Genomic DNA, 17,412 nt, shown 5'->3' on the forward strand with positions numbered 1-17,412 from the left:
CTTGCAGCTTTACTGGTAAATGACTCACTTACCTACCCAGATTTACAATATGAATAAGTGAACATGTGATTTGCAGAACTGCTTTCCTCCACACATCGCACTGTAATTGGAGTTGTAATGTCCATAGTTCTTCCTCACAACGGTGAAATTGTTTTAGAAAGGCTCATCTGAGAGTGTGAGCTGAGACTGTACAGTACTGGACCTCAAAAATGTTTGACTCCAATTCATATTTTGACTAGAATTTTGTGACAAAGAATACATGAAAGTAGGGTCGATGGGAAGTACAAGGCTTGCAATGCAAACAGTGTCCATCTCAATCAGTCTTTAAGTCTTAAAATCTTGTTTTCCTTAAAACACATGGAAATAAATTGAGAATGAGTATGAGAACTTCACTTGTTTCCAGTGCAGTTACGCTTGTTTCAAGAATTTTACAGAAACATGACAATATCTTGAAAATAAGGCAGATATTACGCTGCTAGTGTCAATATTGTTAATTAAAAAAAAATACTCGTCAAACGGGGACTCAATTTAACATTGTGCACACCTGGGAGACCAAGCTCACTTCCCTACCTGTGGTGTCCTCAGGTTGGCAGTCTTGCTACTCGCCCTCTTGGGCTGTAAGTAAATCAAATCATGGAACGTACTGGCAAGGTAGAACCACAAACGCAAACGTCCGATACAGAAATATGACAGAAACAGGCACAGGCATTTTCGGGAAGCGTCTCAGCCAGCTGTCCTCACTTCCCTGTGCCATTGGCTGGTCACTGTCACAGAGAATGAGTGCAGCGCCTCATATTATCTAGTTTGTAATTGAATTGTAGCAGGAGGTAGGTTGGTAATCAGTGTACAGCAGGTAGTTTTCGTTCCAGTGTTTGACAGTAATGTCCTCTAATGGGAAGCTCTGGCTCTACTCTTGTTCCAGGCCACTAGGTTTCCCTGGCTCCCTGGCTTCCCTGTGAGTGAGTGAGTGAGTGTGTGTGTGTGTGTGTGTTAATGTGTGGGTGTGCATTTGTTTGTGCAAGTGTGCTTGTGTGCATGCATTCATGTCTGTGTGTGTGTGTCTGTGTGTGCATGTAAGTATGCATTCATCTGTGTGTATGTGTGTTTGCTCATGCTTCTGTGTTTGCGTGTGTGTGTGTGTGTGTGTTTGCATGCATGCATTCGTGTCTGTGTGTGCCTATGAGTATGCAGTCATGTATGTGTGTGTGTATATGTAGCCCAGTGTGCATGCAAGTGCGCTTAGGTGCATGCATTTGTGTCTGTGCCTGTGTGTGCCTGTTTGTGTGTGGATGTGGGTGTTTTGTATGTGTGTGTGTGTGTGTTACTGGTCCTGAATATGAGCAACAGCATTAACAGTTATCACTGAGCTTCCAGTCTAATTGAACTGTTGACACTCGAAAAATCACACATGACAGAATTGGTTCATTCTGGCGCTTAATATACAAAAAAACTATTTCCCCTGCCTTACTTTTGAGCTCCTTTCAATATTCCTGAAATTCCATTTTTTAATACACTCGACCTTGAAGTCACATCTATCAAGAAACGGAGTCACCTTCCACTCCGGCTGAATTACTTCCAATCGCCGCGAGTGATTTACACCGCGGATGCCCTCAGTATACTTGCGTGGCTTTCGGAGACCTTGCTGCTCTCGCTGAGCCGCAGTTTGAATCATTCCTCTATCGGCTTTTTTTTTTTTTTTTTTTTCTTTCCTTCTCTCTCTGAACTGCGGCCGCAACTTCCCTCACCCTCCCACTCCTCGCCTGCCTGAGAATTAAATAGAAAGGAGATAGCGGAAGGGTGAACGAGGGAGACAGACTGAGAGCGAGAGAGAGAGAGAGAGAGAGTGAAAAGGGAAATGGAGAGAGAGAGAGAATTAGAGAGAGAGAGACAAAGGGAGCGTGAAAGAGAGAGAGAGAGAGAGGAGATGATGCTCCGGTGCTTAACAGTGTGGGAAAAAACGAGAGACAAAAAAAAAAAAAAAAATAAGGTCAGAGTTGACATATGAGAGCTGACACCGGCCCCCGTCAGGACGGTGCCCCGGCCGCTTGCTTTGTTACATATTCTTGCCATCTTATCATTTCACAGACGGCTGGCGCAGAGGCTGATGTGACAAGGCACTCTATCCATCTGGAGCGCGCTCTATTTTCACCGACGCTCATTTCGCGGGAGCACCGGAGCACAACACCCAAATGGTGTGTCGGTGTCTGTAGTGGACCGGCGAGGGTCTGAGTCACCGGCTTAGCAGCGCCCACACCGTCATGATACAGCACAGAATAACAGGCTGACAGGGTTTGCCAGCGGATTGTGCGGCCCCGTTCTTTATGCGTGTGTTCTCGCGAGTGTGTGTTTTCGTGCATGCGTCCCTCTCTCTCTCTCTCTCTCTCTCTCTCTCTCTCTCTCTCTCTCTCTCTCTGTGTGTGTGTGGGCGGGCGGGCGAGCGAGTATGTGTGAAAAATGTCTTCTCCACACTCTAAGGTACTCGTCCTGTGTGCGCAGTCATGTCTGCAATGCAGCACTCCGGCGCTTTCTCAGTCGTCGGCATTGTTTATGTTGTGTGTCTTGACACCTCCCAAGGCTGTTTGTTAGATGAGAGGATTACCGGCGCCACGGGGAACAGAAGGATGATTTTCTGATTATATAGTCGACTCTCTGGAGGAGACACCCCAGCCATAACGGGATCAGTTTTACATCTGCTCCTTGTCAAATGTTTCTCCCAAATAGGCGCGAACTGGGAGTAAACATATGGATGCGAGTCGGCGTTCAGGCTTTGAACGCCCAGGAGATTCACATTGCTGTTTTGAGAACATAATGGCCCCTATGAAGCCGAATTCAGATGACGAGATGATCTGATGAGATGATAAGAGACTTTGTCACATTTGGACATAAATGAGTGTTTCTTACAAATTTGACACGAGCGCTGTATCCGACGTGAAAAGGAAAACACACCTACAATTTGGCAGGGCCACCCTAACCATACACATGTGAGAAGTAGTCAGCTAATGGAGTCACACAGGCTGATTTACATGCTGCTTTGAAGAGAAATGCTTTGCTGTGAGTGGAGCCAGGCATTACTCTGTACTGGTGCACCCTTCCTTTCTCATGTAGGCTGGAAGTTTCCTCCTAATGCATTGAATGGAAGAAAATGATGGCAACATTATTTGTTTAGAGGATTAAACATTAGGCCAGGCTATTTCTGCATTCAGTCTTTGTAGGCTATCATTTGTCACACAAATTTTTCATATAAATGAATGTCCATTTTGCTACTCTCTGTCGCCAATGGATACAGCACAATAGTGATTGAACCTATACATAGTTCATAAAAGCATTTACATTTTCTGTTCTAAACATCTGGTAAGTCTTACACAGGAAAAATCCATTGAAATCACATTGAATTAAGAGACCTAAAAAAATAAACATTTAAAATCCACTTTTAAATGAGTTCAGTGAAGGAGCAGCTTCATCTCTCTGCCAGTTAGTTTCTTCCTTGTTCCTCTTTGCTCATTCTCTTCCCTGCAAGGGTCCACCTGAGCGAAGGCAGCCTTGTCCCCTTTCCCATCAGCCCCCTCTCTGCGCTCCCCGTCCCCACCAGCATTTAACCCGTGATGGGAGACAGCAGGTGCCGCCTCTCTCCGGAGGCCGCGTCCAATCAGAGCAGCCGAATCTGATAGAGAAGAGGAAGCCAGCAAGATTGCCGCCGATGTTTATTTTGCGATAGGAAAAAAAATGTTGTTTTTTTTTTGTTTTGTTTTTTTTCTTTTGCCAGTATTTGCATATAAATGACGGCCCGCTAGCTGTCAAGGAAGAGAGGGAGATGGGGAGAGAGAGACAAACGACAAATGAAGATGGAGTGCCGTGAGAGTAAAGTGCAGGCGAGACGGCGAGAGATAGAGTTGGTTTATCTCTTTGTGAGGAATGGGGAGGAGGAGGCGATGTAAATGTCACTGCAATTGCGAAACAAGCTGGGCAGCTGGTGTCGCCCTGCAACAATATCCGTCTTGACATGTCAGTCGATCTTGTAAGTCTTAAAATCCTTCTTTTAATTCCTCAAAACCAGTGAGAAAACAATCCCATGTGTGTTTTAAGGCCATCGTCCGTACCTAGTTAGTTATAGATTCTGCTTTATGTCGCCACATGGCCCATAATTATCATGTTAGCATTTTGCAGTTCCCCGTGTTGCAGTGTCATTTCACTAGCAGTATGATATGACCATGTGGCTTCTCCAAAATCATGCATTGTCTGATCGGTGTGAAGTCTGCTTGGCGGTGCGGCCAAACCATCATGTCTGTTCACGCATAAGGTCTGAGTATTTCTTATTGTTCCCGAGGTCCCAGTGTGTGTGTGTGTGTGTGTGTGTGTGTGTGTGTGTGTGTGTGTGTGTGTGAGTACGGACATACACTCGCACATGCAGAGGGCCTTGGCTGATTGCTTTATTGGCTGATAAGTCTTTCTTTCTCATTTTCTTTTTTCCACCTGCTGGAGGTACTTCAATCACGCGGGTAATCTCCCCCTGCACGCCAGCGGCCGAGAGGTTACCTTTCCCACACATCAGAGCTATTTTCCTCTTAATTGAGACCCACTCTGCTGCGACAGCGTTTTCACAAGGTGGAAAATGGCAGGTCAAGATTTCGAGACCTCTCCCTCCCGCCTCCCTCCCTCGGCAAAGTGGCTGTGAAGTTGATAAGTTCCTTTAGGCACCCTGGACCTCGGCCAGCTATGACACAACGCCTCGCGAGGGTGACTAAAGGTTGATGTCAGGTCTCGCAGATCGCGTGCATCCGCGTATGCATATGCTCACGTGTTTACCCGTTCAGCCTTAGCCTTAATGTATGTACGCCTTTCTGATTGAATTACACCGGTGCTTTTATGGAGAAAAATGGTCGTGCACCATCTCCTTGAGTGTTTATGAGAGAACAGACACTTTGCGGGAGTGTCGGCGATGACCTGACTCAATCTGCATACGATTACCCCTCAGTAGACCTGTAACCCAATTTATGAGCTGATTGCCTCCTTTCCAAAGGGACCACATGCTCGTCTTAGGTGACTGTAAACTGCAGCTGGAACCAAATGACATAACATTTGTTTGGCTTTATTGTGGGTCTTTAAACCGTAGATACGCGTTGGTTATGTTTCCACGCATCTTTATAGCATCCTTGGTTGCATCCGTTCGACAGTCAATTGCATATCTTGACAAGAGTGAATTTATTTGACAGCATCCTGTTTAAGAATATGGAGAGCTTTAGTCAAAACAGTATCCATTAAACAGCATACATTACAGTATATATATAATTCAGAAAAACATCCACACAGTAATGCCCAGAGGCTTATTTCCAGTGTGTTTCTTTTTAAGAGTGCGGGTCAAATAAGAACAAGCGACTGTGTTTTAGTGGAGAGGAATGGTTTGAATAATACCTTTTGAAAGCCTGATAAAGTACTGCAAGTTCTAAAACTCAAAAGGCCTCATTTATAAAAATGTTCTTTGATTTTTATTTATATTTGATCCTATTGTATATTCATTTCAAAGAATACAGTGGTGTATATTTGCATTCACACCTTGGGTAATGAAATATGAAAAAAATATTTTGATATATCAAAAAATGCATCAACGCAACCCGTTTTTATAAATCACATCTTTGGCTTGGATTTGGTTGTAAGCACAAAATATATATATAGGTAGGAACCTTTTATAAATGAGGCTCCGCGTCTCTCTTTTGCAGAGTTGGACAAATGAGACAAACATGACAAACATGACAAACACCAAAACAAGGCAGGCTTGACAAATGGCCCTGTCTTTGTTTAATGGCGTGGTTAAATCGGGCTATGGTTTGAAGACCCCATTTAGATGTGGTGTCAGTGAATGTGGCTCTATTAAATCTCAATTTCCACGCGGAGTGACACGCAAACATTTGTTCTGTGATCATTTGGCAAAACACACCAGTCGACAGTTACCAGCGACTATGTTTTTTTTCCAGCTGACAAACAGAATTGTCGGGACCCGGGCCACAGTCAGAGACTGACGAATTACCCCCTTTATTTATGGGTCATGGTTAGCGGTGTCGCGAACGCTGCTTACGCCTGATGGTCTCAGTCACTGAAGAGCTGTCGGAATTGTTATTATCACTCAGCAGATTGGCCAATTCCCTCACCAATTGTGTTCCAACGGCATGGAAATCTGGTGAGCAGGGAAATGTTAATCGAGTTCAATTAGGCTTTGTACCATGTTTGTTTCCTGCCAACAGATTATGGAGAACCCCCCCCCCCCCCCCCCCCCCCCCCGTTCACTTACTGAAATGAACGATAACCCTCTGTCAAAAGTCTAAACCGGGCGATTTGAGAATAGGTGCAAGATAACGGATATTGGCACTGGCGTGCTCCTCGTGGCAATGTTGGAGATAAATAGCGTGAGCCCTTTGAAATGATTAGGCTGGAGTTTGCACTTTAAAAGGGGGATTGATTTCAAATTTTTGAAGCTTTTATTGCTCTAACTTCTCAGTTAAACTAGGGATATTTTCAAAAACCCTGTGCAATGATGTGAGATCAATTGAATGCCTCTGGGCGATTTAAAATGCTTCTTTTATCTGACAGTAATTTGACTGCTGAAAAGACCCACTCATACGTGTTAGCATCTCAGTTGTAACCTACCATTTAACTTTTTTATCTCATTTGTCTTTTTATCACAGTAAATGCAGGATATACTAATCTGTGTGTAATTTAATTATTTTGTAAGGAGCACTGTGCGTAATATCCACACTGAAGTAGTATGTATTTTATGTTTTACTGAACTGACTGTGCAAACAGACAATTGGTTGTTCTGTATCTTTCTTGATCCACCCATATATTTGTTTTAACTTTTTGTTAAGCAAATACACGGCACTCAAATAACACTGAAATAAATCGAAGCAGTTTACTCGCCTTTTACCCATTCTGTGAGACATTATTTTTCTTCAGTGAGGGGAAAAATGTTGAGCTGTAAAAATGAATGGACTGGGCGTTTATTTGTGGTGCTGATGGGGAAGGCAATGACAGAGCCAGGCTGTCAGAGGTTTGGCAGTGAAGCATTTTCTGTGTTTTTCTGTTACCAAATACAGCCCGGCCAAATTGGAGCACTTCAGGGTAAATTTGTCTTTTTCTGTTCTGCCTGGGCAGGCACTAAGGGCACAAAGACAGGTGTTGCGGTCAGGTGCTGTGGTATAGGGCAACACTAGATTCCTCTTACTCTAATCCTAATAGGTTCGATAATATCGCTATCAGTACTGTGAGAGCAATTTGACTTAAATTCCCTGCAGGAACCTTCACTATTTTTCCTCGTGAAAGTCTGATTCCCAGCACTGACAATAGGGTGTATTCCACCTGTGAGCCGGCAAATGGAGTGTAGCTGGTGTTACACTTGCACTGCCCATCATCACTGCACACCAAAATGCCATTGAGCAAGTCATTGAACCCCAAACTGATTTAGGGGCACTGCAGTCCAACCTCTCAGATGAACAGCATTTGTTTCAAGGACATATACAGTATATGTATAACTTGTGGTTACTTTATACACTGGCTGGCAAATTCATATTTGTCCATGTTCTAACTGTAGCCCACTTGTGTGACCTTTTGAACCTTTTTTATTACACCTCTGAGTTTCAATTAGGACCCGTGATTATGAGTGAAACCATCGCCACTGTGTCTTACCTGAAGATTTCCACCAAACCTTCAAGTTATTATCGTCCACAAACTAATTAGCAAGCTCTTGATAAGCGAGGGTAGACCCTTTGTTGCCATGGCAACAGTTAGACCTAATCTCACTGAAAGGATGCTGTTTGATGGCTTGCCAAACGCACATTGCCTTCTTCAGCTTTTACATCTTTCTATTTGCTTAATGTTTCTTGTCCTTCACTCTTTGTACAAGTTAAGGTTGGTTGAGGTACTGCAGCAACTGAAGAGGTAACTGTGTTACCTAGAGTTGCTGGTTGGTCTGCCCAGTTGCTCACATGCTAAGCGGAGTTGCTGCCAGGTTTAACTGCAGGTAAAATGACCTGTGGGGCATTCTGTCAAAGCTGCCTCACAGTGGAATGGCAGGGCTAATGGCACATTCACCACTTTCAAGCGATAATTCCACCCTTGGATGCTCTTCCACTGTTATATATCATCAATCTGTGATGTTCAGCGCATTCCAGGAGTTAGTTTGTGATGATGCATTGCAACTGACGTTCTCTGTGTACACACTTTTCCTCAACTTGCCTCGTCCCCTTCTACTTCAGTTAGTGATTTTCTACATTTCCCAAAATGCCTCTTGTCAACCCCCAGAAAACGGGCCTGAACTTTTTGCATTCAGCTGTGCGTTACATGTGTAGGTGGAGAGAGCAGGAGCAACAGCAAGAGCAACAGAGCGAGTTTCTGTGGTTGAGAAACCAACATGTCTTGTGGCTGCATTGCATTCTGGTCTATTGAGGCTACTGTTGAAGGAGAAAATTGGCCTCTCTGCCTCTTCTACGATGGATTTCTCCCTGTATGATTGTTGAATGTCGGTGCAAAACAGTGAGTCTTGAAAGAAGCCATTGCTTGTGTGATTCTGAGGGACTGACACCAAAACCCGTTGATATTTTAGATCGCTGAAAAACTTTCTGCTATTAAACTCCATTGTAGCTGCGCTGGAAATATCTCAACGTTACATCACATTGTCTATGTTTCAACAGTGTTAAAGTGTTTTAGAGTGGATTTTTCCTTGAACTATTTCATTCTGTCTCTCAAGCACGTAAAGCACCCGCCAATGTTGTTACCACCACTCTCAGCAGTGAGACAAACAGTCTGCATGGATAAATCAGCCCCCCCCCCCATCAGCCCCCCCACCAGCCCTCCACATCTACCCCAACGACTCCTGCACATACCCCACCTCACTGATTGGCGGCCGAGTTGTTTCTTTGGTAAATAAAACATTTATGGAGGCTCAATTAGCGAAGCCTGTTGAGTGTGTGGCAGCTGTGCTCGCCAGCTGTTTTTAAGGGAAGAGCGATGCAGCGGGGTGAAGCGAGGGAAAAGAGGATGTCAGGAACAGAAAGGAGGAAAAAAAAAATGGATAAGGCAAGGATAACCAGGCAGACAGTTGTTTTTGATTCTGTTTGGACCCATTTTGTGTCAACATGTCAAAAAAAGATGGGTGGTTTGACAGTCTCTCAAAAGAGCAGTGCAGGTTTTTGATAAAAGTGTATCTGTAACGAACATAGCTGAAGCTTCTGCAAGCTCAGTAGCTTTGATGTCATGTGTAGGATATGCCATAATAATATGTGTATTGCAGTCAGCCATTTTATGAATATGGAGAGGATAGGATACCCTCTCAAAGGTAATGCAACAAATAGATCTAAGACCACAAATGTGTTGGATTCAAAGACTTACTTACCTCTCCCTTGAATAATTAACAGTGTGAAAATATCAATCAGCAACTCAGGAATCATTACCTCAGGAGTTATTTTCTTTCTTTTCCCCGGTCCATGAGAACTTGATCAGGATTAAGGGTCAGTTTGAAATCCAGCATCTCATATGAATCTTATATACCCAAAAGATGGAAAATAAAGTCTGAGAATCAAACCATCCCTTTGCCTGCCGCGCATGAATAATGCAGTTATTTTTCAATCTTTGTAACTTTTTTTGACTGACAGTTGGCAGGCTTTATTAGATGTCTTAACAGGAAGGCCCCTATTGCCCAGCCTTGGCATGTACAGCAGAGCAATACCAGAAGAGGTACTTTTCCATTTATATGACTGAAAACAGCAGCGGAGACCTGAGGAAAGCCTGATAGCCTTAGAAAATGAATGCAGGCATCGCTTCTAATTTTCTCATTGCGGTTCAGATGTAGATGAGTGCCATCACTGCCATTCAGATGGATATTGATGGTGGCTTTGGTAACAGGAGGATATGGCTATTGCCAATAGAATCAATTTATGTATGAGACGGTGACACACGAGTCAAATATAAATATATACTAATGTACCTGGGTCCGTACAGGGGCGGGAAGGGAACATTGATTGAATTCAGAAATTAATGTTGAGTGTTCAGCTTAACATTCAAGCAGATCTTGTGGTAATGGAGCGCTTTCTACAGTGTGATACAGATTTTTTTTTTTTTTCTTAAATAAAAGCTCATGTCATTATTTCTTAGTACCCATAAATTGCTAGCAGGCTTCTCATGGAGAACACACTTTCCACACTAAATTGTGAATAATATCCTTAACACTTGCTGTCAAATAACCACAGAACCAAATTACGAAGCATATTTACACATTACAAAGACACTTCAAGTGATTTGTGCGAGCTTTACTGGTTACATAACAACTTACTGCGCCCAATTCATAAACGTATGGAAATTGTAGCCAGGCTTGATGGTACTGCTGCCCTCTGTTGATGTTTCATAAAAGCTTATATTAATGCCCTATGACTGTTTCACATGTGCATTGAATTAGTTTAGGCGTGCCTTAGCAAGGAGAATAATATGTTGGAGGCGTGAATCTGTGTTAATAGCCTTCATTTAGTTCTCGTGCTGCTGAGACAAGAAGGGGAGACATTTTGAAGAACAGTGCTGCATGTAGGAAAGCGGCGTCTTGATTGATTATGGTACAAGGATTGCTGGCAATGCACATAAATAGACAGCGAGATGCCAGCGCTGAAAGTGGCTTTGTCCCCACTGCCACATACCCTTTTCATGATTACAGCAGTTCTCCTCTGTTGTGCTTTTTGATGATGCAAATTGGCTTTGTCTCTCTACAACCCTGAAACACTTCCATAGTAACCCCCCTGCCTAATTTTCCTTTCTCCGTTCTTCTCTTTCAGTGGACGGCTGCACGGATTGGTCAGTGGACTACCTGAAATACAAGGTGCTTTTGGGGGAACCTGTACGGATCAAGTGTGCTTTATTCTATGGATATATCCGAGCCAACTACACCCATGCGCAGAGTGCGGGACTTAGCCTTATGTGGTACAAAAGTACAGGGCATGGGGACTTTGAGGAACCCATCAGCTTTGATGGCACACGGATGAGCAAGGAGGAGGACGCCATATGGTTTCGACCAGCTGAGTTGGAAGATGTGGGGCACTATTCCTGCGTCCTGAGGTAAGCTACGTTAGGTTTATGTACTCCATAAGCCAGTATTACCTGGAGGCATACTGCTCCGTTCAATGCTATCGAATGTGAATTAATACCGTTTTTATTTTATTGTCTGCCTTCAACTGCATTCACTCTTTCCTATAAGGGATTCCTCCTCCCCTTTGTGGTTGTTTTCCCAGCAGAGCGTCAGTAAGTGACGGTTAAGATGAGTTTCTGGACCCCTGTGGACATAAATAAAGCTATTTTAAAGTCCTCCCCTGTTGATTTCTAATGAAATCTCTCATCTCCATCCAAAAGAGCATTGGACCTGGGTCCACAGAGCATCGTCTAACAGTATGAGGCCCCTTTGCTTCACTTAACATGCTAAATTATTTCTTTATTCTCCTCTGGGGGACAATAAGCCATTAGGTGCAATTGGTAGATCCATAACTCTTCGGCCTTCACAAGTCCCCTTTCTGAAACGTGAAAGAGCGAGGCGTGAGATGAAGGAGAATGGACAGTAATTCAACACAGGGAGATTGAGGAAAGGATGAGAAAAAGGCAGCTAAGATAAAAAAAAAAAAGAAAAAAGCAGAGGACTCATACTATCTTCCTTTTCCACTTGTCTGATGGTGGAGGTAGACAATTGTTTGATTTATGAGTTCTATAATGTGGTGAAATTTCTGGCTTCCTAGCTCATATTGGCAGTTGGCATGGAAGTTTTCATTAACGTGGAGGTCGTCTGTGGCCAGTCAAAAAGAAGGACAAAGCCAGTGCGTTGGAGCCCATAACAATTTCTATTTTCACAAGACAAGAGGAACTTTGAAACACATCTTTCTGAAAGACAGAGGCGTAATCTCTTTAGAATTCATAAAAATCCACAGAAACTCTGAGCCCCAATCAGAGTCTGGTCTGTCAGCAGCAGAAGTTTGATGTATTCAATCAGTCAGAAACATATTATTATTCCCATTTCAACTTAAACGCAAATGATTGTGGACATTTGTCATACTGGCAAAAGAATGAATGTGCTCTCGAACACTTGCAGTCAGCGCAACTTCTCTTGTGTTTCACAGGCTCAATTCAGCTAAGAGAATTTGGCCGTTGCTATTCAACACCATTAGCATTCTCCCCTTTGCTGCGGCAGGCGCCATGAATGGAAACGGGCAGCACCAATCCAACAATTCTCTATTCAGTGACGTTGGCAGCGTTTGCCGGAGGTAGACAATCAGTCAGCTCCGAGTTATTGTGTAATCACGCAGAAAGTAGAGCCATGAGATTTGATTTGGACGAGTAGTGTCGCTTTGTCGCCAGTCTCCACCATTCAGAACCAAATTAAGGGGCAACACTTATTTGCCCATCATGGAGAGAAATTACAATGGTTCTGAATACAGAGCTCTTTTTCTTCGCCCAGGCTGTCTATAGGTTCTTTGTCATAATGCTGAGTATGGTTGCTTCCTCCAGGTTTTGACTGGGTTTTTACATCGGATGTTGGCATTTTTAATGCTCTTAACGCTTAACTCTTGCAGTCCATTACAGTTTTCCACTTAAATGTAATATTTGCAACTTTGACATTTAATTACACTGTCGTCATTGATGCCACAATCAACTTCCTTGATTGTCAGTGTTAATTAAAGCATCAACACCATCTCCATTGCAGCTGGGGGCGTTCAGAAAATCAGCTACACATTATCACAGAAAACAGACACATGATATGCTGATTAGCTATGATAAGAGCGCGGTATGATATGCATGTTCCCATGAGCCCATGATATGATTGCATGCGATCCCATGATGCAATTGTTTTTGAAGAGCACCATGTTTACTGTCACTTGGATGGAGTCTGTTTGTTTCTCTCCTCTGCTGTAACATATTAGTCCTCTTCCACAGCCTGGAAATCAGCCGGAAAGAATACAATGTGGCTTAATTTCATTCGATGGAGCCATTCACTGAAAATATGTCAGTTACAGCTAAGTTCAGCATTATGAACAGTAAAGCCAGTAATTCCCAGATTGACACATCTTCCCTGGAAACATAATACCAAAAGTAAAGGTTTTACTTTGGATTGCTCAGTAAATTTCCCTAAAGATATGAAAGCATTGAAACAGCACCAGAGAGGTTTTCTTTTATATCCACTGACTTAATTCAACATAAAAAACTGAAAAAAATAAAACATTTGTCAAAAGATGTTTCTACTGCTTGGCCATGCAGCTCATTCAGCTGAGGAAATAAACTGAATGGTGTACAGTATTGCATGTGCTTGATTATATAGTAATAACTTATTAACCTTGTAGGTAAAGGGCGTTTTCTCTTGACTGGCTCATTAGTCAGCTCCATACAGCAGCATACGGTGGCTTTTAACAGGGGGAAGGGCCTGCTTAAAAGGCTAGGATGGATTAGGTTATTGGATATTGTGCATGGGCGTGTGTGTGTGTGTTGCATGTTTAGTTTAATGCAGCAGGCACAGTGTTCTGAAGCAATGCAGCAGAATCGACCACATGGGACCATCAAATTAGAATGATTTATAGTCCTGTATTGGAATATAAGTTACAGTTCTGTTGAGTGGAGCCACAATAATATGGAAAGGGCTCAATCCTCCAAGTCTGGATGATTGACAAATCAGTGGATTCTGGGAAACAGGCTTTCGATTGCATCTCGCTTTCTCATACACCGAGCCCAAATCGTCTAAAAATAGATTCTATACACAGTAGATGGCTCTGACCTTGCCTATGAATTACACTGTATACAACATTATATATTGCCTTTACATGTTATTCACCATCACGGATGAAAGAGTACTCCAAAGTACACTTGCAGTAATAACACTACAAATCTCGCTTTTTAAACAATATGCTATTAGGCTTAAACTAGTTACCGCGTGACGTTTGCGGTCCCATTTGGTTTTGTGTCAATCTCATGATCGTTTCTGCCCAAGTGTTGACAATGAGTCGAAAATGCAGAAACGGAATTATCCGATTTCACAAACACACGGCGGCATGTAGCGCCGTTATGTAGACGTGACTCATTTCAATTCTCTGTCGCCGCAGCCAAATCCGAGGATTTCTCTCCTCTTTTGTCTCAGCTATGCGGGCCCTATAGATGATCAGTGCTTGCATATGTTAACATATCACATTTGGATTAGGCTGTTGGCAGCGTTTCTTTTTCGTTGAGGATCCTCACCCTTTTGAAGCAAGAAGGAACCTAGGGAATTAGAGCGCTCGGCATCGGAACGAATGAATCATAGCAGAACAATAAATCATCTCTCGCTGGATAAATTTCATACTTGAGCACATGTTATAACAATTGGATCCCAATTACTATGGCCTTTCATAATACTATTTTCTCAATCCAAGTATTGACAGTGACTAGTTTATCTAGCAGGAATGTTAACACATTTTATAGAATACTGTAGACTGTCTTGCCCTATAGACAACATATAGTAATGATCTTTATATGATGTTTTTTTTATAGTATTTTATGGTATTTTTTTACAGTATTTATCATCATTCACCATTTTCCCTTTTGCATTTGAGCAGCAAGCACCTTACTGTTAATATTATTATTCCCTGGGATTACAGTTAAAAAGCCAGATGGCTCATAACTGGCACGTTTACAGAAATGTTGACCAGTGGGCATTGTCCCTGTAAAACTAAACATAATGAAGTAAAATAAAAAAATATGGTGTGCGATTAACAGGAGCAGCTTGGGCACAATGTGGCACGGTGCAGATGATGACAGAGTAGTGTAAGAGAGAGTACACATCTGCACTGCGAAACAGACTCGTGTCATCTAGTCGTCTTATTTTTCTTAAAACAAGCGGAAAAAGAAATCTGCCAATTAGGTGAGATATACAGTGAGTGCAATTATTTCCAATTCAAATCAACTAGTTTCAAGTGCTCTCTTAATCAAGTGTCATTTTCTTGGCACTGTTGAAGTGATGCGCCTCACTCTGCCATGTTTCAAGATGTTGACACTTGTGTGGAAAGTGGAATTATCTCAACCCACTGGCAGAATCTTCCACTTGTTTCAAGAACAATACAATGTTAAGAGGGAATATGATATTAAATGACTTGCTATGGTGGATATTTTTTGCCGTGTGTAGTATGGTTGACCCTATTACCTCACTTATTCTCTTTCTCTTTCTCTCTATCTGTGATTCACTCGCTCACACACACACACACAAAGATGCATGCAAATATTCTTTTTGCCCTCGTTTCTCATATTACATTATGCCCTCTGACTTTATTCTGTCCACCCTACCTCTCAGTTACACACACACACACACATGCAGCAGTGCACCACACTCATCACATCTTGTGTATTTGCTCGGCTGCACTTAAGGATGTCAGAGGGCATCGCCATACACACACACTCACACACACACACACAAACCCGGCATGTCAGCTCTCTGCTCCCCGGAGACTAGCCGCTGCTGACAGGAACTTAATGTGCCTCCAATCTGTATGTGAAAGCAGGCCAGCATCAACGCATGCGCGCACACACACACACACACTAAAACATTCTGAGCATGGATGCTGTCTAACTCTCTCTCTCCCTCTCTCTCGCTCACACACACACACACACACTCAGATCCACAGGCATTACACATGACAAGGAGAAGCTCATGCAACATACAGTATAGCAGTCGAGGGGAGCAGATGAGCAGCGCTGTGTGTCAAATTAAGGTCAGCACTCAGCTGTTTCAGATGTTATACCCTAAGGAGCTCCGTTGTATGCAGAGCCGAAACATCTGCAGTGGGGGAGTGTGTCACTTACTGTGGAGCGGCAGAAAAATACACACACACAGATACACACAGGCCATCCGGGTACTTACAGGGATGCCGCTAACTCCCTAGCACTGCTGCAAGTAGCTCTCTAAGCCTATTAGCATTACAAAGTTACTAATTCCTGCTCCTTTACACTGCGCTGACAGCAGAGACAGCCAAGTAAAAGCTGGCTACCGTCATGACACGCGAACAAAAGCGCGGAATAGATGTTTGGATTTGGTTCACCAGTGATTTGAAAATATGTGGTTCGGATGGGGATCTGCGAGAGCTGGATGTTCCCCGTTAGAGTACTTTTTTTTTTTCAGTTTAGCCCCACCTCCCTCTGTATTTATGCTCACTGTGAACTGCATTTCTTTGATTTGTTAGGACGGTGTTTGGTTTACATAACGGCTGACTAGCTGTATGGAATATGTATCTGTGAGTGTTTCAATGCGTGTGTGTGTGTGTTTGTGGGTTGAAGAGGTGGTGAATAGGCCCTTTACAGAAGCGTTTAAATACCATAGCAACCATTCCCATTGGAAGAACACTGACAAGCTAGTGGAAGACCAGCACCTGTTATAGAGGCCCAGTGGTCAAACTACATGAACACATGAAAAACACTAAGGGATTTTATGACACCCAGTTCAATTTGCCTTTCTCACTCTTAAACATAAGACAGTCTTATCTGATTCGTGTTATGAAAAAAGAGCAATTCAAAGTTCCCTAAACATTAATGAAAGATAAGGGATTAACAGTGTGAACAAATATGTGATGCTTAGCAATGAAGGCAGTAAATGGTGCTGTGTATGCTAGCAATCATTCAGACATTGCTTTCTCTAAGGTTGAGTAAAATATCTTGTTGACTCTTACTTGGATAGCAAGCCTTATACTTGGAGGGTCATGAATAAACTGAGCAGGCCCTGTACTGACTGCTGTCTGCTTTAACGTCTTTGCAATTAATTGAGGCTATCAATAGTTGGCCTCTTTTTTCTGATAATTGTTTTGTTTTTTTCTCCTTGACCTGGGACAGTTTCGGAAGTCTATAAAAGAAGTCTTTGGAAATCTTCTCCCCTGTCTTTCCTGCCTTATTGGAAACGCCACTCGCACAACAAAACTTGCCCATGATGTTTGCAGTGTTGACAGCAGCAAGTCAGACTAGGCAACTGTGCTGGAATTACATGGTGGTCTCCTAACATGGCCGCTAGGCGTGTTACAATGCTTCTGCAACGCCTCTAAATGCATGCATACATACTGTAGACACACAAATACACTCCCTCTCTCACACAAACTCTGAGGCAGGCACAGACACAGGCATAAACATGCACCTCACACACATACATACACAGGCATAGACCTACATACTGAAAAACAGACACACAGACACACACACACACACACACCGTATTGATCGACCTAAGCACGAGGATTACAGTGTCAGATTAAGGACAGATGCAGCAGAGCAGGGAGGATCCCAGTTCTTAGCAGGTAGCTGATGTTTCACCTCTGACCTCGTTCGCCAGTGTTAGCATGCCTTCACCATCCCAGGCTTATTAATGGGTTTCCTGCATGTCCTGCAATGCTTTTCCTGTCA

At 43.0% G+C, this 17,412-nt stretch overlaps 1 pseudogene; it reads left to right on the forward strand.

Moving 5' to 3' along the window:
- Positions 1-7,202: 7,202 nt before the first annotated feature.
- LOC139645449 (interleukin-1 receptor accessory protein-like 1-B) overlaps positions 7,203-17,412 on the forward strand; it is a 116,844-nt pseudogene continuing 106,634 nt past the window's right edge.

Source organism: Centroberyx affinis, unplaced genomic scaffold, assembly GCF_046629955.1.
Source record: "Centroberyx affinis isolate AG114_WGS23_722 - 3 ecotype Tasmania unplaced genomic scaffold, CSIRO-AGI_Caff_v1 ptg000864l_1, whole genome shotgun sequence".
Lineage (NCBI taxonomy): Eukaryota > Metazoa > Chordata > Actinopteri > Beryciformes > Berycidae > Centroberyx > Centroberyx affinis.